Here is a 27,602-nt window from a genome sequence, read left to right as displayed (position 1 = left end):
AATGCCCAGGCTTTTAAGTCTAAAAGAATGATAAATTTTTGTCATCAATACCACATTTCCCTGGGTCATTCTACTGCTTATTACCCACAGGGAAATGGCTTGGCTGAAAGTTCAAACAAGAGTCTTGTGAGGATTATTAAGAAGCTGCTGCAGGATAATAAGAAGCCTTGGCATTTGAAACTGAAGTATGCCTTGTGGGCTGACCGAATTTGCACAAAGAGGTCCATTGGAACATCACCATATGAACTTGTGTATGGAGCAGAAGCAATTTTCCCAACATCTCTTGGGGTACCAGTTATGAAGCTAATTCAGGGATTAGAAGAGGAGCCAAATGCCATACAGCGAAGAATTAATCAGTTGATAGCTTTGCAGGAGAAAAGGAATGAGGTGTTCGAAGATCATCAACAAAGTCAGAATAGAGTCAAGAGAGCATTTGACAAAAAGGTCAAAGAGGTCACATTTCAAATTAATGATAAAGTCCTAAAGTGGGAAGCCAGAATTGAAGAGAAAGGTAAACATGGCAAATTTGAGAATTTGTGGAAAGGGCCATATCAGATTTCTGCTTTCCATGGAAACAACACTTACATTCTGCAGGAAGTTGATGGAACACCATATGCTGGAGGACCTGTTAATGGCAGGTTCTTAAAGCATTACAATCAGTAAAAGTCTGCCAAGTATCTCATAAGCATTGTATATATCCGTTTTCTGGTTTTTCTTCTTGAAAATAAATGACAAGCTTAACAGAAAAAGCTTTAGCCCGAGGAGAAGGCCCACAAAGCTTGAAAGGGATGCTTGCCAGTTGTGTGTATGTTTTTTTTTTTTATGGACAAGGTACTGGTTCTACGAGTTCTTAGTGTACTACAGGAGCACACTATCCCAAGTGGAGCCACTGTTATCACTGAGAACTGCAGTCACATGTATATAAGTTGAGTCCAAAATTTCATTGTTAAAAATGGATGTCAAATGGTTGTTATCCTATGTTTACTACTTAGGGGTCATGTTTTTCAATGATATTGATGAGAATCATTTTCAAAACCGTTAGTCATCCTCCATCGTGATTGATTAAGACATGTCTTATCTCGTATATGTCATTTGTCCTTTTCGCAGTTTCGTAGCGCAGTTTGATTGGCTGATTTTGAAGCGCAATAATGTTTTAGCCTTTTCGTAGCGCCAGCCATTTCGCAGCACATGTCGCTAAGTTATAACTGTCTGCGCTACGAAATCGCGGATTCGGGGATTTTGCAGCGCAGATCTTCGAAATGTCAGGTCTGGGGATGAGTCATTGTGTCCGGTCGGTTGTTGTCAGTTAGTGTACCTTCCAAACACTTACGAGCCATCATTCCACCAATAGGTTCATAGTCATGCACATTAAGTTCATTCAAATGTTTTTGTCATGCATAGTTGTGTCATGATGTTCTGTTATTATTACATGAAGTGGCCAGCTTATATGTTAAGATATTTGAATTGAAACGAGCCCGAGTTTCTTCTTCAAGCGAGCCTGTGTTCTAAAGTTTGAATTTGCTTTTCGAGTTGAAGCTGCCGGTGTTTCTCTATGCAAAAGTTTTCAAGGTGTAATGGAGAAGAAGGAGCATCAGTCCGGAAGGTGTCAAAGGGCAGAGCCCGAAGGATTGGACTTGACATTAAGGGAGGAAGGTGTTAAAAAGGCCTTCAAAGACGCTGGCTGCTGGAGTTTTTGTGAAAAGCTGAAGGGAGGACACACTCAGATTGGTAGGGATTGGGATTCTTTCATCTATGTGGCCGGTTTCCAAAGTAAGACAGGCCTCACCCCACAGCCACTTAGAGGAAGAGAAGAATTAATGGAGGAACCTACTATTGCTGAGCTTAGAAAGGAGGCTAGGGAGAAAAAGAAGGTTAAATCTCAATTGAACAAACCAGTCAAAGCCTTGATTATTAAAGAGCCACTTCAGCCACCACAGTCATCATCAAAGGAAAAAGTCAAGCAAAAGAAGGATGTTCATGGATCAGCTGAATCTGAAAAAGCATCAAGAGTTAAAACTAGGGGTCAACTAAGCAAGGAGAAAGGTAAATCAGTAGCTGTGGAAGAAAGTCCAATTTCAAAGGCCAGCCTAAGTGACCTACTTGAGGCTATTGAATTTGAGCAGGAAGAACCAGTGCATCTTGAACCCATACATATTGATTTGACCCAATCTTCTCCTGAGAGCACTAAGAAATCAAAAGCTTCGAAAAGATTAAGGTTTGATGAGCCTAGTGAGGAGTTTATGTTCAAGCCAAGAAGGCCAGTTACAAGGAAACAAATTAAAGAGGCTGAGAAAGTGCATAAAGGAGAAGAAGCTGTAAAGGAGAAAGTGCATAAAGCAAAGAAAGCTGTAAAGTCACCCAGAACAGAGGTAATTGAAGTATTGACAAAAACAGTGGAGGCAGTCAAACATAAAGACAAGAATAAGAAGGTCATCATCACCCAAGGAGGAAATGTGATTGCCATAAAGAGTCAAGTGGAAACAGACATAAAGGATCAAGTGGGAGCAACCAAAGAAGAAATTGTCAAAGCCAAAAATGTGATTAAGGAGCGTGCAGTTAGGTATGCCAACTATAAAAGAGCTGTGTTAAAGGGCAGCAAAAACCTAGTGGGTCAGACAGATTCCGTGGCTGATGTATATACCTGGACAGTCCCAGCCCTCAAGCAAGCTAAACTCCTCAGAAAAATGAACCTGACCCTGAGAGCTAAAAACAAAGCTTTAAAGAAGGAGATTTCAAATTTGAAGATACGGCTAGGTCAGCTAGCTCATTGATTTGAGGAAAAGGTGATATTTTCAGTTTTGGTCAATTTTGTTTGAGTTCCACTATTTTGAAGTCATCTAAGTCTTTGACACCTGTAGAGGAAGTTTGAAAAGTCAAAAGTTCAAGCAAAGGAAGCTTTAGTGCAAATGCATTCTGTTTTAGCAAAAACAGCAGTTTCGTAGCGCGCTACGAAACTGCTGTAGGTGCTGTTTTATAAGAAAAACAAGGATTTTAATGATGAGGTCAGCAAATTTTTGAAGGAAAAGCCTCAAGGACATAAGGGAAACTTTAAAAGACTCTCCTAGCTATTCAGAAAATGACAGATGTGCATTTTGGAAAAGGTGAAATATTTTGTTTCTAGCTCAAGTCTCGTTAAAGGTACTTTATGACCGAATTGTTAGGGTTCTTGTTAAGGTTATCAGAGATTTTTGTTTGTACACTTGTTCAGCTCACAAGGCTTCCAGCTCATTGGAGAGTATGGTGATATGCGTTGTTTATGAAGAATTAGAGAGCAGGGGACATGTTCTTTAAGTGATGAAGAATGATGGGAGACAGGGACCGTAAAAACAGAGCACTTCTCTTGGTTAATTAATGAGCCATCTGCGCAACTAGAATCCAAAGCCAGCTCGTTCAGTGTATTATCCTCCAAGATACCTCAACCAAAACAGATAGAGGACATGTGTCAAGAGTCAGAAAAGCATCATGCTACGAGGAGGACAGATTTTGAGTTTTGAGTAAATTAAGACCATTTGTAATTACAGTTCAGCAATCATGTAATTAATGAATTAGTTATACAGTAGATAAGGATAGTTAATAGCAACCTTCGATGCTCCCCTCATGCTGGAGGAGGAAGCTCGAGGTAGTTAAGCATGTATTCCTATATATGGATCAAACTTGGATGTAGTAGGGGTTGGATACTTTGATAGAGAACAAGTCTATTTTGGTTTATGTAATGCATGTTTCAGGAATACAAATGACTGTTGTTTTTGCCTCAGGATTCTCAATAGATCTCATTGTTCAAATGTATGGTGGCTTGTTATTTTAGTGTTCTTTTACAGTTCTGTTATTGCATAATCACTCAGAACTCATGCCCACATGCTCTGACTTCCTGTATGTTATGGCAGACTGTGTTTTATGTTAGTTATGTTTGAGCATAGATGTAAAGAGCCCTGACTTCCATGAAAAATAGTATTTTGGTTTGCTAAAATGTGTGAGACTCCATAAGCCCAATGGGAATCAATCTGATATCTATCCAGCCAGCTTATTTTCATGTGTTTGTTAAAGAGTTAGCCATCTTTCCTTGTTAATGATCAACATTCATAATCTGTGAGAGAGCCCTCTCAGACTAAGGAGGCTAAGCCTTATTCCAAAGCTAGGTTTGAAATAGTTACACATTATCTTACTGATAGGCAGCCTTCAGTGTGTGATTTTGTGATAACACTTTTGATGGAAGTGTAATTCTTCTGTTCTTTTCCTGCATCATTGAGAAGCCTTCTCAACCAGATCACTTCACACGTCACTGCACACAATGCTTGATACTCAGCTTCACACAAAGACAAAACTACAGTACTATGCTTCTTGCTACTCCACGCTATGATCCCGGATCCTATGCTGAATTCGTAACCTGTGATGGACCTTCGATCATCCAAGTTACCTGCCCAGTCTGAATTTGAAAAACCTGCTAGAATAACATCAGATGCGTCAATGTATAAAATTCCATAGTTAACAGTACCACAAAGATACCTCAACACACTTTTTGTTGCTACCCAGTGACTTTCAAGCGGTTTTGACATGAATTGGCTCAACACACTAATAGAGTATGCTAAGTCAGGTCTAGTTGTTGTAAGGTATATCAAGCTACCAACCAGCTGTCTGTACATTGTAGCATCAACCTCTTTAGTGCCATCGTCACTGCTCAAATTCAGATTCTACTGCAAAGGTGTCGCTACAGATCTACATTGATCCATACCAAACTTTTCTAACAGATTTCTGGCATACTTCCCTTGGGTAAGAAACGTTTGCCTAGTATCTCTGCATACTTCTAATCCCAGACAGTAATGAAGTCTTCCAAGATCTTTCATCTCAAACACGTGTGCCATAAGCCTTTTGATTCCTCTGATTAAATCATCTGCATCTCCTGTTATAATCATGTCATCTACATACAAAGAAATCAGAATAATCTGCCCCTGCTTATTGTACTTGGTATACAAATTTGGGTCATTCAAACTTCTATGAAAGCCATACTCTATAAAGAAAGAATCAACCTTTTCATACCAAGACCTGGGTGCTTGTTTTAAACCATATAAAGCCTTTTTCAATCTGTAAACAAGATGTTCCTGCCCCTGCTTTACAAACCCTTCTGGTTGTACCAAGTAAATTTCCTCTTTTAATTCACCATTTAAAAATGCAGATTTGACATCAAGCTGGTGTAGCTCCCAATTATATTTAGTAGCTAAAGCAATAAGCATTCTGATTGTATTTAACTTTGCTACAGGTGCAAAAGTATCATCAAAATCTATACCTTCCTGCTATGAATATCCTTTTGCAACCAGCCTAGATTTTAATTTCTCTATACTTCCATCTGCGTTCATTTTTGGTTTAAACAACCATTTACATCCTATGGGTGTTTTATTCTTATGCAGTTCAACTAAATCCCAAGTGTCATTTCTAAGAATTGATTCCATCTCTTCGTTCATTGCAGCTCTCCACTCCTTAAATTGACTAGCTTCTTTGTAATTAGTGGGCTCTACAATGTTCAAAACATTTGACATCAAAGCATAGTCTCTCAATTTTAATGGTTTTTGAGTCTTCCTACCAAATCTCCTTGGTAGGGGACTTACCTCAAATTTGTTTTCTTCAGCTCTAAATGGGCTTGCTTTATCACCTTCTTCCTATTCTTCTTTTTGCTCTTCTTTCTGCTCCTGCTCTCTTTCATCCTCGTTATTTTCATCCATCAACAATGGAATGTGCCAATCATCACCAATGTCATCTTTCCCTTCCTGTACCTATTCATGAAACACTACATCCCTGCTTGCAAATATCTTATGAGTCTCAGGATTGAACAATTTATATGCTTTAAATTCTGTACCATAACCAACAAAGATGCATTTCACAGCTTTAGGATCTAATTTCTTCCTATCAGCTTTGGGTATATGGGAAAATGCTTTTGACCCAAATACTCTTAGATGATTTGCTGCTGGTTTGAATCCATATAAAGCTTCAAAAGGAGTTTTGAAGCTAAGATACCTGGTAGGACTTCTGTTCTTCAAATATACAGCACTATTAATAGCTTTTGCCCAAAAACTATTAGATAGATCCTTACCTTGTAACATGCTCCTTGCGCACTCCACTAAGGTTCTGTTTTTGAGTTCTGCAACTCCATTCTGCTGTGGTTTGTGTGGCACTGTAAACTGCTGAACAATCCCATGAGATTTGTAGAATTTCATGAATTCCCCTAGCTTGTATTCTCCCCCTTGATTGGATTGGAGAATTTTTATACTCTTACCAAATTGTTTTTCCACCAAGGTTTTAAATTCTCTAAAGCACTGGAAAGTCTGACTTTTCTTACTCAGAAAATAAACCCATGAGTATCTAGTGTAGTCATCAGTAAATAACAAAAATAATACACTCCACCTAGCGACCTTGTCTGCATAGGTCCGCATATATCAATGTGCACTAGTTCTAAAATATCTGTTTCCTTCCTCCTATCATGCACAGGAAACTGTTCTCTATGCATTTTACCTAAGGTGCATCCATCACAATTTAACTGAATATTACGAAAGATAGGGAGCCCCTCAACCATACCTTTTCTCTGCAATAGCATGAGGTCCTGCAAATTCAAGTACCGAATCTCTGATGCCAGAGTTGTTCGGCTATCGATCCTCCTGCAACCATGGCTCGCTTTGATATACTCTTCACATCTAGTCTATATAGGCTTCCAACACGCACGCCTATTGCAACTATTTCTTCCCTACAATCCTTTATCACACAATGAGTCTTGAAGAACTCGACTTGCATATCTTGATCAGTTATCATGGATACAAATATCAGATTTTTCTTAATTCCAGGTACATATAAAACATTTTGAAGATGACTAATTTTTCCATTTGGTAACTTGAATGGAATAACCCCATAAACTTTAATCTCATATCCACTATCATCTCCTAAATATATTTTTGATCCGTATGTACTTTCTTCAAGACTATCAAAAAATTCCTTTTTACCTGTCATGTGAGAGGATGCTCCGGAATCAACATACCATATATCGTCCTCATCAGATGCTGAAAGGGCATGGTCGACTATGAACAGTCGAAATTCATGACTGAAATATTTATCTTCTTCAACATATTCTTCAATAAAATATCCTCTGTGCTTTGCCCGCTTCCTCTTTGCATCATCAGCCTGCTTCTTAAAGCATACATTCTGCACATGGCCCTTCTTTCCACAATAATAACATTTCTTTACAGAATTATTTGCAATCATACCTTTATGTGGACTCTTCTGCGATGTTCCTTCTTTCTGCTGTGATTGCTACTGTGGCTGCTTCCCTCCGAATGATCGATGTTTCACCATCAGCACAAGATCATCACTCTGGGGGTTCAAGTTCCGCCGTCGCTCCTCCTCTTGCAGCAAGATCCCTGTCAGATCATCAAATGTCGGCGATTTCTCCCTTGCTGCCAATCCAGTGATGAACATTTGAAATTCATCTCGCATCTCGTTCAGTGTGATTGAGACAAGATCAGAGTCAGACATCGCCTCTCCAATGTTTCCCAATGCATCTTTCACATCTTTGATTCCCGCAACAAATGCAGCAGCAGTCTCATTTTCGTTCATCCTCATCGAAAATAGCTTGCTTTTAAGTTCCATAACTCGGCTTGTGTTCTGGGTCTGATACAGATTTTTAATGGTCGTCCAGATCTCCGCGGACGTTTTACAATCTCTGATGTTCGGAATAACATTGTCTTTCACAGACATTTTCAACAAAACTTTCGCCTTGTTCTCTCGCTTATCCCAGTCTTGCTCCTGCGTCCTCGCATTCACCCTCTACTCATCACCTGTAACTATGGACCAAGCATTCACACCTTCAAGCAAGGTCTGGATATTAAACTTCCAATTCATGAAGTTAAATCCGTCGAGTTTGCCAGACTCATGGAGGTAAGATTCCATCGTATTACTCATTCTGATCAGGTCTACAAAAAATGAATCTACCCAACAGTAACAAAAAATCGATACCTTTCAAATCGATCTGTCACCGATCTGTTGATCTCGTGATCTACTCACTGATTCAGATCCAGTAATATCTGACAACTCAGCAAGATCAATTCCGCTCCGATGAGAAAATTCGTCGTTTTTCAATACAGCCAAAAAATTGATCTGATCAATACTGATCCGATTTGCCTCTCCCGAGTAGATCTGCAACTTCTCTGATCTACACCTTCGCAAATCGCCAAACGAAGATGAGGCTTCCCGCAGATCTCCTTAAAGGTAGGTTGGCGCGTTCCCGAGCAAAAAATCCGCGCCAAGAAAAAATCGGTGGGAGTAAAATTTGCTGGCGCGATTTTTCCGTGACATTTCACACAAATTGGGTAATTTGGTGCTCTGGCGCGATTAATAGATGAATAGTTGCGCCAATTCCGCTCCTGGCACTACTGTCAGCGCGAAAAGCACGCCGATCTCCTTTTTTCAGAAAAAATAAAAAAAACATCTGAATCCGAGCCAGGTGTTCTACAGTCCACCTGCTCAATTGAGCACAAAGCTCTTGTGTACACGCGGTCACAGAGGCACCTCAAACCACACAGGAAATTCTGCCACAAGGAAAGCTGGCCACAAAGGCACTTCAGTCACAAGAGGTGATACAAGATCAGGCTCACCCAATCTGAGCTCCGATACCAAGATAAAATGTGAACAGAATCGAAAATGAAGGAGATGTAGCTCACAGGTGAGGCCTGCACCTGGGGACTACACTCAGAACAGAGAGATCACTCTCATACACTCTATATTCATGAATGAAATATTACATCATTTAAGTACAACACCAGGAATTAGGAAGTTGCAACCAAACCCCTAAACTCTAGGAACTAATCCTAAACTAGGGAGATACGGTACAACTATGTAACTATTTTCTCCATTAATACAAAATAATATAATTATTTTCAACTATGGAAATTCTCGTCATATTTAGAGAAAATTTGGCAAGGATTTTTGTAAATCCAAGTTATAGTTGTTAAACTTCAAAATTTTAGGTGTCTTAGACGTTTTTGATGGTGTTGAATCCATTTCCACCATCAAAAACGCTATTCAAACACCGCCTCTACTAGAGTTTTTGAAATTTTTTAACCTAGATTCCAACTACTTTTATCTATCTGGGTAATTGCTCCGCCTCCTTAGACGACTCCATTATTTTCAGCCTACGCATTCTACCAACTCGTAAGTCTTCGTAGACGTAAGGATTGACAAAAAATGACGGAGAAAATCGTACAACAACCCGATTTTCGGAGAGCGGCCCTTTTGACTTTGTGGCTTATAACACGCTTTGAAATTTCGGCGGACCACCTTAACCAGTAGATGCACTGACTAATCTTCACGGTGTTCAGATTAGATTTTCAGAGACCAGTGTTTGGCCACCTATCATTCTATACAGTGACGACAGATGTGGAATCTCTGACTTGGTCAAAAGATGCATAAAGACTAAGTTTTGCTTCAAAAATCAAACTCCTCCAACTTGCTCCTGCTCTGCCACAAATTACTTCCTTCTTTTTGGGTTTGTTTAAGTCAAAGTTGATCGACAAATTGTTACGTTTTATTGCATAATATTGTTTTTGGGTTCATATAAATCTAAGTCAAATATTCTTTGAATATTCCATTAAAAATATACGAAGGCTGCACATTACAATCATGACCATATGTCCCACTTTTGACCCTTATAAATTCTCTCTCCCTCAACATTGTCCATTTCCCATGTGACAACTTAAAATAGTACAACAAAATATCATATGAACCGACTTTCTCCAAACCTTTCTCATTGAAAGTCACCTCTCTATAGATAATAGATGTAAACTTTAACCATGATATGAAAATCTCATTTCACCTCAAAGCACTGGGTAGTCTTTCATTTACGTTATTTACATTAGAGAATTGAAAATTTGAAAAAAGTGAAGAGTTATGAATTTGAAGAAGACATGGTATCTAAAGATGTTATTATAACATTGAAGCACAAACGAGCATAGTTCAAGGTACAAAAGAGTAACACTAAATCTTTTATGATAAATTATCCATGGAATCATTTATAGATAATTTAAAGTATAATTATTTTTTTGGAATGAGGATGATATAGTTAATTTTGATAATTTTAAGCGCACTTACATATCATATTTTTTTCTTTCGCCTGCATATGAGTTCATTGAATTGAGATCGCCTTTGGTGGACATGAACAAACAATCAATATCTTTAGTTGACTCCCATTTGACCTTTTAATGTCAAACAACTATCTCTGAAAGATCTTTGGGTGAGATGAACTTGAAGTTCCAACATCCATCTATTAGCACAACTTTGTAGAGATCCAATAGTTGAAATTATCTCTATACAACCTCTCATAAATATCATTGTTTAAAGCACACACATTGTAGTACTTTGATACCCAAATGAAATTACTCTGATACCCAATGTGCATAACTTAAACCAAAATATTATTTCGTATTTAAATTCCTAAATTCACCCAAATTTACCAACTAGAATTTAAGCAAGAGTTTATCAATCTAATACATAGATACCTACTTGGTTTCCGTGTATGAAGCTGATCCTAAGATGTTGTAACTCTAAATCCGTTCCCGTTACCAAAATGACCAAATCCTCCATGCCAAATGGGGCACAACCTCAGTACCTAGCTCTAGAATACTTCAAAAATTCAGCACTCTGACCCCTGTGCCCAAAAGCTTCAAGAACAGCCAAGGCCCAGTTTCCTTCTATCAATAACTTTCTTTCAAATTCCTTCCTCCAACTCTAGAGAAAATATTAACACCGTTGTCGACTTCCCCCACAAAACCCCCCTTTCCTTTCTTAAATAGTGGAGTTTCCTTCCCTTCTACGCATTCGTCCACTGCCTTATAAAAGAATATTATTTTTGTTAAACGGTGGTTGCCTTGTCATGTTTCATTCAAGTCATATAACACTATAACATAGGGTGACATCACCTTTCTTTTAATTTAGATGGTTGGTTTATTTTGATTTGGTAAAATAGTATATAGTCATATAATGATTAAATAATATTTATTTTTATAACATATAAGATTTAATAATAAAATTTTGGATTTAGCTTATGAAATCATTTAAAATATATTTAGGGTTATAAGTGTATTTGTGTATTGGGGTATAGTTATATATACAAGGTGGTAAACTTATGGAGAAACTCAATATATTCACTATATCTCTTACCATATATATATATATATATATATATATATATATATATATATATATATATATATATATATTCATTCTATTTACAAGGATTAGGTGTTTAATTAACATCTTTGATAATTAATTTATTTATCCTATATTTAGACATTCTTCATGTGTAATTAACATATATGCTAGTGCAATGTATGTGGTGCATGCATATGTAGCTATCATATACATGCCTCACATATGCTTGCCTCACATGCATGCTAATATTGCCATGCTACTCATGATTCACGATGGGTTGTTACACACATAATAAGAAATTGCGCATACTTAGCTTTTGGCAATGAATCTGGATAAAGATATCAACAATTTGATCATTTGTCGAACAATAAACAAGAGACACAAGTGTTTCAAGTATCAATTATCTCAAAGAATGGGCATGAAGCTCCACATGCTTCATCTTATTGTTAGCAATATGGTTTCTATTATTTTTTATATCATTTTAGTTGTCAGCATACACTGCATTTGATTCCTAAAAGGGATATTTGAGCTCACACATTAAATTGTGACTCCACATTGCCACCATACCAACAATGACTACACCTCTATATTTAGCCATTGTAGAAATACCTTGTAGATTCAAACTGCAGATTGTAATGTGCTAAAACAATTGACTTGAATCTACTCTACTCATCAACGGAAACAATAAATGATCGATGAAATCACGAAGCATAAAAGAGAAAGAATTCAATCACACACAACATAATAATTTTATAGGGAAAGCTAGAACAGATCTGATTGAGGAGTACCTTGCTATTGGAGAAAAGGTCTCATCATAATCAATTCCCTCCACCTGAGAGAATCCTCTAGCCACAAATCTGGCCTTGTGTTTCTCCACACTCCCAACTGCTGCTTGTTGTACTTTGTAAAGCCATCTAGAACTCACCACTAACTTGTCTATTGGTCTTGAGACCACTTCTCAAACATTGTTTCTGATAATGGAGTCATACTCCTCAACCATGGCATCAACCCATACTAGTTGTTGCACTACTTCCTAGAATGATGATGGCTCAACCTATACACTCTCGCTCAATAGAGCCATGTATCCAGCGTACCGATCTGGTGACCTCCTCTACCTGTGCTGTGATGTGGGTGCTCCCACATTCTCTCTAGCATCATGCATCAATTTTTCAACCTATGTTGTGTGCTTCCTTCCATCTCTGGAAGTCTCCGCATGAGTGGATGCTTCCACTCTCTGCTCCCCTGCATGTGGTTGCTCCACATCATCCCAAGGTTCCTCCTTTGGAGCTAAAAGCTCCTCATCTATATGTAATTGAAGCTCCCTCTCAAGGGAACATCTCATGGCCTTCTCTTCATCGAACTTTACATCTCTACGAACCATTGTCATCTTGTTGGATAGAAGGTACACCCAATAGTTGTGAGGTGTATCAGTGTACCCCACAAATATGCCCAAATCAGTTGTTGGCTCTAGATTTTTCCACGCATCCTTAGTAACATGATAGTATATTGATGAACCAAAGATACTGAAGTGTGCTACATATTGTTTCTTACTTGAAAAATCTTCTTGGGTACTCATCCTGAGAATTCGATGTGGGCTTCTTTTACGCAAATAAACAATTGTGTTGCATTCTTCGGCCCACAAGTGAAATGATATACCCTGATCATGTAACATCGCCAGTGCAATTCCCACAATACTTATGTTCTTCCTTTCAACCACCCCATTCTACTGTTGGTTATGAGGTGTTATTAACTCCCACAGAATACCTTCTTATGCACATAATTTCTTCAATTCATTCGACACATATTCTCCATTGTTATCGCTTATGAGATCATTAACTTTCCTTCCAATATCTTTCTCGGCAAGTGCTTTAAATTCAAAAAATTTAACGAATGTCTAATTTTTCTTCTACGTGAAGAAAATCCAACGCTTACAAGAAAAATCATCAACAAATATTACATAATACACGTCCTTGGTCGTGGATGTTGTCAAGAACAATCCACACACATATGAGTGAACTCTATCAAGAATCACTTGCGCTCGACTGCGTTTATCCTGAAAGGAAGCTTTGGTGTACTTCCCCAATGTACACCCTTTGCATGTGTCTCTCATCTCTACTGTACCCTTGGGAAGTCCTGTAGAAATTTTCCGCATGATCTTCAAAGCTCCGTGGTGCAAGTGACCCAATCTTCTATGCCACAACTCACCGATGCTCAACTTTGCACCCTCTCTACTTTTTTGCTCAAAGTAGTGTAGTCTTATACATCCAATTTGTAGAGGTTCTTCACCCAAACCTCGATCCTCTTCACCTATCCTGAGGCTATGTGACGAAGGAAAGCCTTTCCCTTGCTAAATATCACATCGTAGCCACGGTCCTCCAACATGGAAATTGAAACCAAATTCTTCTTCAAACCCGAAACGCACATGACATCTTTTAATGTGATAGGATAACCAAACGCCCTCTAAAAGGTCATAATATCTATGTTGGTCGGGCTATACATCCCATGATCTCCCATCTCAATGTCCATCTAGAGATCCTTCTCCTCCAAGTCACTGAAGAACTATTTGTTGGCAGTCATATGGAATGAGACTCCACTATCCACGTAACAAACACTATCCATCGCCAATGCTACCATGCAAGCGCTGAGGGTGAAATCCATCTTGACTTGTGAAGCAAGAGATTCACTTGCTGCTCCTCCTGAGGGCTTCTTACCAACCTTCTTGTGCAAACACTTTGTGTCATAGTGTCACAACTCATGACAATGAAAACATTTAATCTTCGACATGTCCTTCTTCTTGTCACCCCGACAAGAATTTAATTTGAAATGGGATGAATTCCCCTTCTGTTTCTTCGCCTTTCCAACTAAGGCACAATTCTCCTAGTATTCTGTTGAATCTCTTCTTGTACCAAGTCAGATCACAATTTCTCACGCTCTAGTAGCTTCTCCCTCCTATTAACTAAGTCCTAGTAGTTGTGCCAACTCTTGTGAAGGCCTAGAAGTGATAAGCTCACCAGATCGTCTTCAATAACTATAACACTAAGACTTCCAATCTCATCCTAAAATTGGGTGAACTTGGTCAAGTACTTCAGTATTGTGTTTCCCTTCTTCGTCTTGATTTTTCTAAGCTTGTCCTTTAGTGTCAGCTTCCTGTGATCATTGGTGTTTAGAAACAGGTATGTCAAGGCCTTCCACATTGCAAATGGAGTTTCCTTACCATGGAGGTTCGAGACAATATGATCTCGAACTCCTTCTAGGATAATCCTTCTCACCTATGCCACACATTTTCTCTACTCTGCCAGATTTTGAGAATTAGTTGGTTTAGGAATATCTTTGTCTATGAATTCTTTAAGCCTGTTGCCTTCCAACACTCCCTCCATCTTGTCCTTCCAAGCAATATAGTTCGAACTACCCTCAAGGGCATATTCAAGTCTCAATCTGTAGAATGACATCGTGTTGGCTCTAAAGTATGATAATTCAAATTTGATTTCTCCTGCAAAAGACAACCTCATATTCTCCTCTTCTTATAGTGATTTCAACTTTGATACCGTGCAGAAATTCCTTCTAGATTTAAACGACAGATTGTAATATGCTAAAAAAAATAATTTGAATCTACTCTACTCATCCGAAGAAACAATAAATGATCAATGAAATCATGAAGCATAAAAGAGAAATAATTCAATCACACATAAAATAATAATTTTCTGGGGAAATCCATAGCTAAAAAACCCTACTATATGTATATTGCATTAATCAAAAAATATGAGAAGAATATAATGCTTTGCTCAAGCCTAAGCAACCTCTACACTATATCTATCTATCTCATTACTTCCCATACAAACTCAAGCCAATACTTATTCAATTCTGCTTCCTACCAAGCTTCTATTTCCTTGCGCAGTTTCCTAGGGAATTAACCCATATTTAATTGGAAAATTCCACAAATATGAATTGCACAATCCTCATAGGCCTTCTTTTGATTGCATGCACCACCTGTACAATTCAGATGATTATACAACTGATAGTACACTATCCATGAACTCCAATCTCAACTGGGTCTTTCTATGATCTAACATGCATGAGTTAATTATAAGTGAATCTTCAGTTTACTAGCTGAGCATTGCTGGTTACACCCCACTACTGGATCTGCCACCAATTCCTCCTTTAGTTGGAACTAGTTTAAGTGTCTTTAACTCAGTTACACTGAATTAAATAATTACAACTCAAATTAAACTCAAACAGGGCTCCTAAAAAGTAGGATACACTCTACATGACTCAAGTTAGACTCTCAAATCCAATTAAATGATCCAACTAAGTCAAATTAACTTAGTTAACTATTACAATTTGTCATGAGATGTGGAATTACAATTTAATTCAAGGGACAAATTAAATTAGGATTTTCTTGTTGCATTTTCAATAGCCATGGTGGTCTAAAGCAACCACCTTTTTATTTTTAAAAGGCCAAAACTTAGGTATAGATCCAATATGAAACACATAGCCAAAAGCCAACTTCTTATTTTATGCATCTCCACCCCAATTCAAGTTAGTATAGTCAAATAACTTGCTATTCTTATCACACTAATTTATACCATGCTAACGGGAAACCTCGATGGAGGAAACAATTATCTTCACAACCTTCAAGTGGCTCTACTTTGGATCCTGCATGAACCTAATAATCACATTAACATGAAAGAAAATAATAGGTTCACTGTGAGTTAAGTAGATGAAGCTATCAAAACGTTGTCTATAGATAATAGCATTGACTTTATGAGAATCTCACTCTTTAGTAAGATCCACCCTTAAGTGATAAGGTGTATCACATGGTTTAATTTCTCCCCTTTTTATTTTTTACAACATATATTTGTTATATATTTAGGTTGAGAAATAAAGATATTGTCATCCATTTTCAAATTTGGATCCTAAAAGATAAGTGCAAGAGAACGAAGCCAATCATTTTGATTGCATTTACTAACTATTTATTCAAACCCAAATTGAGATCAACATTACCTCTAATAATGACTAAATCATTAACAAATAATGCAATAATTAAACTATCATCATTTACATCTAAAACACAATAATACAATATTTTGATTCATGACATTTGAAACCATATTAAAAAGATAAAACATGAATTTCTCATGCCACGCCTTAGGGGTTTGTTCAAAGAAAGTAAGGACTTTTTTAGTTGACACATAATATTGTTGTCCTTCTCAAACTCTAAGGTTTCTCCATATAAAATTCCTTAATGAGGTCACCATGTAAGAAAGCATTCTTGACATCCATCTAATGTACCTCTCATAAAAAACAAGTAACGAGTAAAAGAATTAGATGAACATAATTCATCTTTACAACAAGGATTCATCTAATGTACCTCCCATAAAAAACAAGCAACAAGTTAAGATGAACATAATTTATCTTAACCCTCTATGTTTTCCCACGTAAATTAGGGTGATTTGTTATATTGAATTTCAAATTTATCCCAAGTCCCTTAAACAAGTCTTTCCAAAAGCTTTGACGTAAACTTTGGATACCTATCTAGAATGATTTCCTTGGTGACTCCATGTAACTTTACAATTTATTTCATATGCATCTCAACAATATTAACTTCCTTATTCATTTACTTTATTGGGATAAAATGAACAACTTTAGTGAGCTTATCCACCACCAACATGATGGAATCATGTTGCCTAACAGTCTTGGGAAGTTTGGTAATAAAATCAATTGATACAACTTCCCACTTCCACTCAGGAATAGGTATTGGTTGTAGCAATCCAACATGATTCCCATGCTCAACATTTACTTTTTAGCACTCTAAACACCCATCAATTATATTAAACCACTTCTCTTTTCATAATTAGCCAAAAGTATTGACTCTTAATAACTAAAATGGTTTTTTGGTACTGATCCAAGTCCGGGTGTGACAAAGGACCCTTCCAAGACCTTTTACTTTCGTGATGTGTTAAATTACATTTTTAAAAGAACATAAATGAATACATCTGCATGCTATAAAGAAGAGGAAGATGACATTCATCAACACATGAAACATAAGCCATTGATAACGGAGATCATCCAGGAGGGACTACGTCTCCAGGCCCCGGTGTCAAGATGGTGTAGGTCGTTGCATTAAGTGTTGTCAATAGTGATGATGTACATAAGAGGTGAAGTCATTATCATACAAGGAAAATTCCCTCACACACAAGTGGCTCCAAGAGATGTTCCACTACAGGAACTCTTAGTCAAAGGACTCCTATCAGTATGACATAAAACTCATGCATGATGATCATCCCGCCAACATGCCATAAAGGGATTTCAATGCAAACATACATGGAGACAACATGAGTATTCCATCAACATGATGACAAAGGGATCTCGAACAACACATGATGAATCATGACAACAAGTACATCACACATATGATTCCACATCACATCAAGCAAGAATCATGAAAACAAGTACTGTTGGGCAGTGGATCCCCTGCGTAACGGTTTTGGGCTAAAGCCCACAGTTTTGGGTAGTGTATTGTAAAAGCTCCGCGAAATGCGCAGAGCGTGAGTGGTAATAAGTCAAGTCAAAAGGTAGTCCGCCCGAAAATAAGTTAAAATAATAGAAAATGAGTCAGCCTACCCATGGTCCATGGACCATGAGAATGTATAAATAATGCAAGGCGCTAGGTCTAGAAGATAGTTTTTTGGACAAGAAGTAAGGAGGTCTATAGTACATGGGTTGTTAATTGCGACAGTGGGGAAGTCTGAGTCTATAAGGGCAAGTTGGGTTGTAATAGGAGATAGAGGCTCTGCAGTCGTGTGTGTAGAGGCTTGGTAGAGTCTGTAGTTGTGTGCACAGACCCCTGTACCTTGGTGTGCAGGGTAGGAAGTTGATTGTAATCAGATAAAGGGCATTAATAAAGATAAGCTGATTCTGAAATATCGTGTATCTATTCTTGATTCTGGTTTATGCATATGTTCCTGATTTATGTTTATGCGCATATCTATTTATGTTGAATAATAACTGGGAGTGTTGTACCTTATAACCAAAGATATATAATAATAATAAGCACAGAAAAGGGTAAATTTCATTCGCCCTTGACTAAGGTAGTTGACGTGGCAGAAAAAGTCGTTTGTGCGGACACAACTGACCTCCCTAGGAGTCTAAACTCTCTAGCGACAAACAAGACAAAATGGAGCGATCTTTCTCTAAATACACCTTTTAAAACATGAAAACTACAAATGTTTACGCTTACCTTATTCCAAAATGCTGTTGTTGTAGTCCGTCCTTGCCGATCCGGATGAGCTCCTCCTTCACATCAATTCCTGCAACCACAAACAATCAAATAATTACCAAGCACTTGCATCTCATATAATAAAACATATATTCAACATGCAGACCAAGGAACACATGAAATAACTCATTAACACAAGCTATTGAGAAAAATGAACCAGTTTGTATTAATAACGAAACAAAGAAACTCTTACAACCTGGCCTTGGTGTTGTGCAAGTTCCTCCCAGGGTCCATCAAGGGTTTTCCTCTACTTTGACAAAGCTCACCCACTTCCAAGTAGAATCAAGCAAAGACAATCTCTCCTCACAAGGTTCTAAATGGGAGTCCTAATTCCTGCAGCATTTACCCAAAGAAAATGTATAGCTTCAACCTCTCCTCCTTCTGGCCCAATGCCTGTATTTATAGTGCTGTAAAGAGGTTATTCAGGTCCACCATCAATGGGATAATCCCCCTCTTTGGGTGGGATAGCTCCCTTATTGATGGGATAAGTTCCTCCTTAATAGGGATACATGAACCAACTGGAGGCGCATCCATTTCATCAAACCGACCTCTAGAAAGTTCTAGAAGTAACCACAAGTAACTTTTTTAAGATGAAACTTGCGCATTTTGCCTTTTACAGAAGGACGCACCTGTCCCTTAACATATAGAGCGTCCAAGGATGCAGCCTTTGTGAACATTGTGAGCGTCCCCGCAGGTAAGGCTTGAGAGAACCTGCGTCCCCAGAGATAAACACATTTTTTACAAGACTTTCTCTCTTCTTTGAGTTTGAGATGGATAGCAGAGGCATAAGATTTGCCTAAGAGGGTAGCATGACTGTTGATTGAGCCATACTAACTGTAAATAGTCATGGTGACATTTTTTAGTGTAACAGTAGTTTCCCTGAGAAGACAGTTGCGCGAAAGCAACGCCGCGCGTAGGATTGCTTCGGGCAAACCAAGGCCACATCAAGACATCCCTGGGGTGTGGAAACCTAGTTCCAGCACCCTCCCATACTACCTCGGATGAGACTTCAGTGCGCGTTCCGCGGACTGTTGCCGAAAGGGTCGGTAGTGTTGGGATTTGTTTGGCTAAACATTTCTAAACCTGGGTCAGGCCCCATTAAGCCAATAAATGGTTCTGTTGCCAGGACCGGGATCTGCCTAAGGGATGTCTGATGTCGGGACGTTGGAACCCTACAAAGAAAGAACTTGAAGATTGGTTGGATCAAAAGCTGCACGAGTTCATAATACAGGAAAACAAAACTCAGCAGATATCTAAGAGAAGGTGGTTGGATTGCTTCATATATACAGAAATCCACGAGGTCTTCTTCGCAACATTCTCTTCGGAACTATATGCTTGGATTGCGAGGCTCGCAGATAGCATGGGAAGGTGCAAGCTTGATTAGCCAATAGTGTGGACTCCAGAGTTAGTGTGCAGGCTAGAGGCGTCTAAAGATAAGATCGCGCGGGCTATAGATCATTGGTTGGATCGGATAATAAGAGGGTTTATCACTAAATTTGCGATAGACACAACTATCAGCCACAACGAAGCTGAAAGACGTTTTCTCAAAGGACCGCGAGGTAAGCACATCAAGTCTTTGAATACCTAGATTAAGATGTTGTTATGTGAAAAATGGATGATGCACATACATTAATGAGTGGAACAATGCGAAGCAGAAGGATCTTCAAAGGGATCGAAGTGTTAGGGAATAGTCGCTTAATTTCACCACCGCGAGCAAGTGAGGAAGAGTGTGCTTGGGTTTCTCCAAGGAGTGCGGTTAGTTTGATCAGACAATGCATTCCGCAGTGATCATCTCCGCTAACACCACCACTCCCATTACTTTCTTCACCTCCAACTTCGCCCACTCTGCCTCCACCAAACCAGCAGTTTAGCATGGCGAGTGCGATCAAGTTTCCTGTATTCAGAGGAGTATGAAATGAAGATCCCGATCAGTTTTGGTTCGTAGTAAGGGCAGTGTGGTAAGCACATGGGGTTATGGATGATAACATTAAAAAGGCCACATTGGTAAGTACGCTGCAGGATGGCGCGCTAACTTGGTATATCAAGCACTAAAATGATCACCTGAATGTCGTAATAGCAAAAATTCAAAGTGCATTGAACAGAGAGCTTAGTCGACTGAAATTGGAGACACAGTTGATTATAGGATTCAAGGAGATCACGATGCTTCCAAGTGAAACCCCCTGGGATCTAGATCAAAGGCTGAAAAGTACAATCCGTGAGGCTAATATGACACTGACAGACACACAACACTGTGTGTGGTTTGTGGCATCTTTGACACCACACCTAAGGACGGCGCTATCACAACAGAAGCTCTCAACTCAGGTAGAGGCATTAGAGATGGCAATGAGGCTGCACGAAACACCGATACAGGATCTGGGGTTGGGAGTCCAACAAATCCACGCGTAACTACAAACCCTATGCTTATAGATGCAAAGTTTGAAGCAGGATAGGGTGCCCTGGCCAGAGGCTCGCGAAGAAGTGTGGTGTATAAAATGTAAAGGCCAGGGTCACGATAAAGATCATTTTCCTGTATTCGTGAACTATTTGGCAGGAGGGGGACTGCTGCTGTTGAGACCAGAGGTGCAAGTAGGACCAAGTGCTTCCACCGCTCTCTGGTGCACGATTTGTCAGGTGGGAGGAAAGCACGCAACAAACAACTGTCACCTGTTGCAGAAATATACCCAGACTCTGCAGCAACTATACTGTAATTTATGTAGATCAGTGGGTCATGATGAGCGAACGTGTCAGAGCTATGAACTAATGATGGATAGGACCCCAGCTTATCGAATGCAGACAGAAATGTGAGGCCTTGATCCAGCTACAACAATATCATGGGGTGGCTTCCAAGGGCGAGGTTGAGGTCACAGGGGAATGGGGCCTGGGAGGGGCCGCAGACAGTTAATCTGCTACAACTGTGGAGGACCCGGGCACTACGCGTGCGACTGTATGAATCCGACTAGAATATGTTGCCTGTATTGCTATCAGTTTGATCATGAAGTGGTAGATTGTCCGACATTGATCGCACATATGCGCGAGAAAGGAGTACTACAACATGCTCCAATTCAAAATATCCAAATGATGAGGTCGGAACCATGCGAAGGAGACCCCAATGTGAATATGGTGCTTAGAAGTGGCACGACTATAGGGGAGGATAAGGAAAAGCAACCCTAGGATGATACATGGATCCTCAAGGCCCCTACGAAGGAATCTGAACTTGACTCAAAACACGTGAAGGAAACGGTTATGGAAGCTATGAAGAGCTTCGCGGAGGTATCTACTTCAAGTAGATAGGATCAACCAGAACTAGGAATGGATCCCTCTATGCTTACTACCTTTTTAGAGACACGCATGAAGCTGCTACGAGGCAATAAGGCAGTAAAAGGACTCCAAGAGCTTATCACTAGGTGCGCAGGATCAGGGGAACCACGTGTAGTTCGAAATATGGGGAAGCATACTTTGCGTACTGGGAGGGAAATGCGGCTAACAGTGCAAATTGGCGAATATGATATGGATCAAGTAGTTCACGACCTGAGTTCAGACGCGAACATGTTACTAAAACAAACTTGGGAGCGGATGGGTTAGCTCGTGTTACAGTGGCCTCCCATTCAATTATGGATGGCAAATCAACAAAAGATTGTTCCCATGGGAAGATTGCAAGGGGTAACTGTGGATATTGATGGCGCTGGCACACAGATAGACTTCAAGGTAATAGAGATTGTGGATGACAGTAACCCTTACCCCACATTATTAGGGATAGATTGGGCTACGGATATGAAAGGAGTCATCAACCTAAAGAAGCGAAAAATGATTTTTGAGAAAAAGTCTCTACGCATCGTCATTCCGCTGGATCCAGCTGAAGGAGTACACTACATTGAACCTGTGCATGAAGATGACAACGACGATGAGCTGGACTGCATTTACCAGATAACAACGCAAGATTAGGATCGGGTAAACCCGACTGAAGATGGAAGAATATCATGGGAGTGCGACAGCTCCTGTACTTCGGATTCTGATGAAGAAATAGAACATTGGCAGAATTGGTTGCATGAGGTATCTACGCTAAATTGCAACAGGATGATTAGATCACTACAGTACGTAACGACCAAAGCCAGGGAATTACCAACATATGATGGGGACAAAGGAGGGGATGAACTCTTAAACGAGATTGGAAGGTCAGGACCAAAACAGCAGCAGTGCGACACGATGGATTGGGTATTGTGCGCGGCGCCTGCACAAGGGTGGCAGAAGCACCAATAGAATATTGGGAGCTGGCGTGGACACAGAAGAAGGAAGCACTGGTGGTTTCAAAATTCCCTATGTCAAACATGGGTTGGGTGACTAGGGAAAAGCAGTTTGCGCACCCACCTTATGTCGATGGGTACAGTCGCATACCGAGCAGGCACAACCTCGGCTAAGATTCAAAAATCAAGACCCAATGCGGTAGCGGAAAGAGTGATGTGCCGTTGCAAGGCCATGCGGGATCATAAACACAGTTTACCCGGTGGGACAATCGGATGGGGACCTACACACCCCAGCGGTTCGATGGGTGGATAGGACCATAAGCACAAACTGAAGTGTGGAATTGACTCCAATGATGGCAAGACAAGAAGAAATCAAGAAGGCGGAGAAGCATCCTTGAGCTACAGCTCTCGCAGTAGGAATAGGACACGGGGAACTGGTTAAAAGAATTCGGTAGCTACAAGAAAAGCTTCGGTGCGGGAGCATGAAACTTTGGGAACTCGATGATGAATGGGCACGACTGAGGAAGAGAAGTATGACATTAGATGAAGAAATTTGCAAACTGGAAAACAAAGTTGCGCAAGAGGGCCGCAAAAACAAGAGTACGAAGGGACCAAGTACAGCCAGCACTACTACGGCATTCGAAGAAATTGCAACCCTACTATTATGGCTGCAACCGCACCTCACTAACAAAGGGAAGGTACCAGACAAAGGGGGACATGATGCAAAGGCATGTGGAAGGTGCCAACAGCCAGAGCTAGCTGGACAAGCAAAGCCACGCACCAAGGGTGCGACCTCCTAACTATCTGTAGAAGGCACAGTCTCAGCACCCTAGGTAGTTGAAAGAAGGCACGAGACTATAAACCAGGTTGTAGGAAATATGCGCGGAAAGGGGGGTCCGCGTAGAACCCATCTGGCATAAGGTTTGTAGGCGCTCTTAAGGGGAGGCGCTGCCACATGCAGAGGCTCGGGGATGACCGTTGATGACATTGTTCATGACAAGAAGGCTCATTTAATGTGGAAAGGAGCGGGCGACAGACCTTTAAGACAGGTATTACGAGCTAGATTTGAGGAGATCTGTTGCCAAGCAAGTACTAACGACTCAAAAATGGACGGAAGGGCTGAATTCAAATCCGACTATTATTATAAAATTCCATGAGGTAGTTTTCAAGCAGCTGTAGGGTTGTTAAGAATTGAGGAAGAACAGCACAATGAGTCCAGTATAACGTAATGTCGAGGACTAGAGTGCGAATTATGGGATGTAGCCAAGAACCACAGGTGACCCAGGAGCAGCTCGAAGAGGCAACAGGCGCACCAAAGGTCCCGAAGTCCCCATGTACACCACGATCGCAGAAGAACAAATAGCCAATGGGGCCCATCCGGGTATCACCGCGGCACCCACGAGTTAGTAAAATCTCGCGAGCCGAAAAGGGTAAAGTCGTCACTATTGAGACAAAAGAGGAGGAGGAAGATCTGCAAGACCTAATAGCTCAAGTAGAGGCATAGGACGATGAGGAGGAACATATCTCCCATGCACCTTCAGTAATAGAGTTACCCTCCTACATTTCTCCATGGAAAGGGACAGCGAAGATACCAAAGGACCTAGAGGCCTCGAAGAGTGCGCTCCAAACTCCAATTCTTCCAGATGATATCAAGTTTGACAGACCGCCGCTGGGACAGGTACTGAATATAAAATTCGAAGACTGGGACTTGACGGATAGCAAGAAATTCCCACAGTTGGCCACAGACAAACTACAATAGCAGAAATGGTTGTGAAGTGTGGAGAAGGCAAGGTTACTATATCTGCAGTGGATACCCCACTACCACCATGTGCTTATCACTATCTTTCTCATCCGTCAACTACTGTTTCTAGTACATGACGGGTATCTGTGGCTGGAAGAGTCGATTCCCATCACGGCTGACTTGATTCACCGAATCTCGTGGCTATTGATTAAATGAAGAAATCCCGCAGACATAGCCGGAAAAAGTAGTGACTTGGGCCTTACAGAAGCTCTAAAGGCCAAATATAAGCCAGAGAAAAGAAAGCAAGGTTAAGTAATGGCAAGTATCAAAGATCGAGGGGTGCGTGTTGCCACCCAGTTGTTGGCCGCAAGCTCATGAGGAAATGTCGTGCAGATGAAGTGTCGGCATCTGTAATTGTGTTGGCAAAATAGTGTGCAAAAGGGGTCCAGTTCAATTAGGTGCAGTTTGTGTGTGATGAATTTTTGACAAATTGCAGGGAAGCACAGGACCAAGGTAATACTTTCCACTACGCGTGGGTGCTCTTATCCATCATGTTGCTTGCCGGAGAGCTGCTGCTAGACTGCCAGTTTCCCGCCGTGGAACAGCACATACCCAAGGCTACGAGGTATACCTCGCTATCGGTGACCACAAACGCGGCAAGGATCCGGAAGATAAAGGTATTTTGGACATTTGTAGAGGCGAGTTTACAAACATGGATCAACCGTAGGCCGTGCTTATCCCCAACGGTATATAACACTTTACAGAGTGTGGTGGAATTCAAGGCAGATATGCATAACTTGTATATCCAAAGGCGCAAGGATCCAAGCCGAGCATGGGAAAAGTTGTCGTTTATTGCCACAGATGATGCAATATTTGAAGTAATGGCATCATGGTCTCCGAAGTGGCACGCCCCGGACTTGGCAGAATTGGAAAAAATTGCAGCACAACAGAAGAAGAAGGAGACCAAGCTACGCCTCGTGAAGCTAGCAGAAAGAAAGCATCAAGAACAGGAAGCGGCCATGCTGTAGACGACGACTGAGGCAGCCATGCTAGAGAAAATGACACAGACCACAACCGTGGCCGCTGAAGAGGCCGAGGAAGGCCAAGAAATGCCCATGGAGCAGAATATATAGGAGGAGGTGGAGACACAAGAATGCATGAACCTTACAACAAATGTGACCCAACTCAAGAGGCTGTGCACCCAGGAGAAACCCTCCGCATGAAAAAGGACAAAGGCAACAGAGTCCGTGGGAGGAACCCTTATTGATAAGGACACCCTGGCAGAATTAATGATGGAGCAAATGACTGTGTTGGGGGCGCTTAGAGCGTAGTTGCAGGCATTACAGGTGCACACCCCAGGAAGGATGACACTGCACCTTGCAGAAATAATATCCGAGACTGAATAGATGTTGCGCACAAGCACAACGCACACCTTGGTGTTACCAGAAGGAGTCGTCGTAGCAGCAGCCGAAGGCGACACAAGGGGATGGGGTGTGAATTTGGCTGCCCTTCCTAGCGAAACCCTCCACCAGCTGCACGAAGGGGTAACTGCAAAGATTTGTGCCAGGGAGGGCTGCACTTTCCAAATCTTGAGTGCGCAAAATGCAAAACTAGAATAGCTCAACTTGGAGTGCGACAGCATGGTTACCCAAAAACAAGGAGTAAAACAAACAGTAGAGGAAGCCTGTAGTAGTATTTCATAGTTGGTTGTACTAGCAGAGCTCCCCATAGTAGAAAGATTCGTCAACTGGCAGATGGAGCTCGCAAAGCCCACGAGGAGGCTGCAAAGGTGCAGTTGGAACTCAATCTACAGATAGCAAAGCTGCGATTGTAGGCACAGTCCTCTATAAACCCAGAAGTTAGGGAGCAACGTCGCCAAGCCATTCAATCAGGGTTGAAAGCAATAGAGCATGCTATACAAGAATGCACTAGCTTGTTGGACCAGTCCCTTTTAACGCTCACTTCACTCCAGGAGGACCCAACGGTATGGCAGCTAGAAACAAAAGCGCGGGAATTACAGTGGGCTTATGACGATGTTCGGGGAACCGCACAGACGATCGCCCTTACCCAATGCTTGGCCAAGATAAGGGAGGCTCGGGATCTAAAAGAACAAGTGGACGCTGCGCGACAGCAAGAAGCAGGGCTTAAAGCACGCATCCAGCCTTGGCTCGAGAAAGCATTTACGGTCACTGCCACAATAGAAAGCAAGCTAACCCAGATGCAAGACACATATGCAAACAGGCAAGCGGATGCTGCTAACAACGATGTATCAGAACGTAGCATGCATTTCATACAAAAAATAGTGGAAGATTGTGCTGCAGACGTCAGTGAAGCGCAGAGGTTGCTAGATGAGCTTCATGCAAATATTACTACACCAGCCAGGTGACTCAGGACGAGTCACGATGATTGTGTTGGGGCCCTGTTGGGCAACGGATCTCTTGCGTAACAGTTTTTGGGCTAAAGCCCACAGTTTTGGGTAGTGTATTGTAAAAGCTCCGCGAAATGCGCGGAGCGTGAGTTGTAATAAGTCAAGTCAAAGGGTAGTCCACCTGAAAATAAGGTAAAATAACAGAAAATGAGTCGGCCTACCCATGGTCCGCGGACCATGAGAATGTATAAATAAAGCAAGGCGCCAGGTGTAGAAGATAGTTTTTTGGACAAGAAGTAAGGAGGTCTATAGTAAATGGGTTGTTAATTGCTATAGTTGGGAAGTCTGAGTCTGTAAGGGCAAGTTTGGGTTGTAATAGGAGATAGAGGCTCCACAACTGTGTGCGTGGAGGCCTAGTAGAGTCCATAGCTGTGTGCGTGGACCCCTGCAGCTACTTGCACAGGGCAGAAAGTTGATTGTAATCAGATAAAGGGAATTAATAAAGATAAGTTGATTATGAAATATCGTGTATCTGTTCTTGATTTTGGTTTATGCATATGTTCCTGATTTATGTTTACGCACATATCTGTTTATGTTGAATAATAACTGGGAGTGATGTACCTTCGTAAATAACCAAATATCTATTATAATAATAAGCACAGAAAAGGGTAAATTGCATTCGTGCTCGACTAAGGTAGTTTCCCTGAGAAAACAGTTGCGTGAAAGCAACGTCGCACGTCGGATTGCTCTACACAAACCAAGACCACATCAAGACATCCCTAGGGTGCGGAAACC

Source organism: Pinus tabuliformis, chromosome 9 (assembly GCF_031772625.1).
Source record: "Pinus tabuliformis cultivar Carrire ecotype Pingquan chromosome 9, CPIR1, whole genome shotgun sequence".
Lineage (NCBI taxonomy): Eukaryota > Viridiplantae > Streptophyta > Pinopsida > Pinales > Pinaceae > Pinus > Pinus tabuliformis.
Note: the sequence above shows the minus strand (reverse complement) of the source record.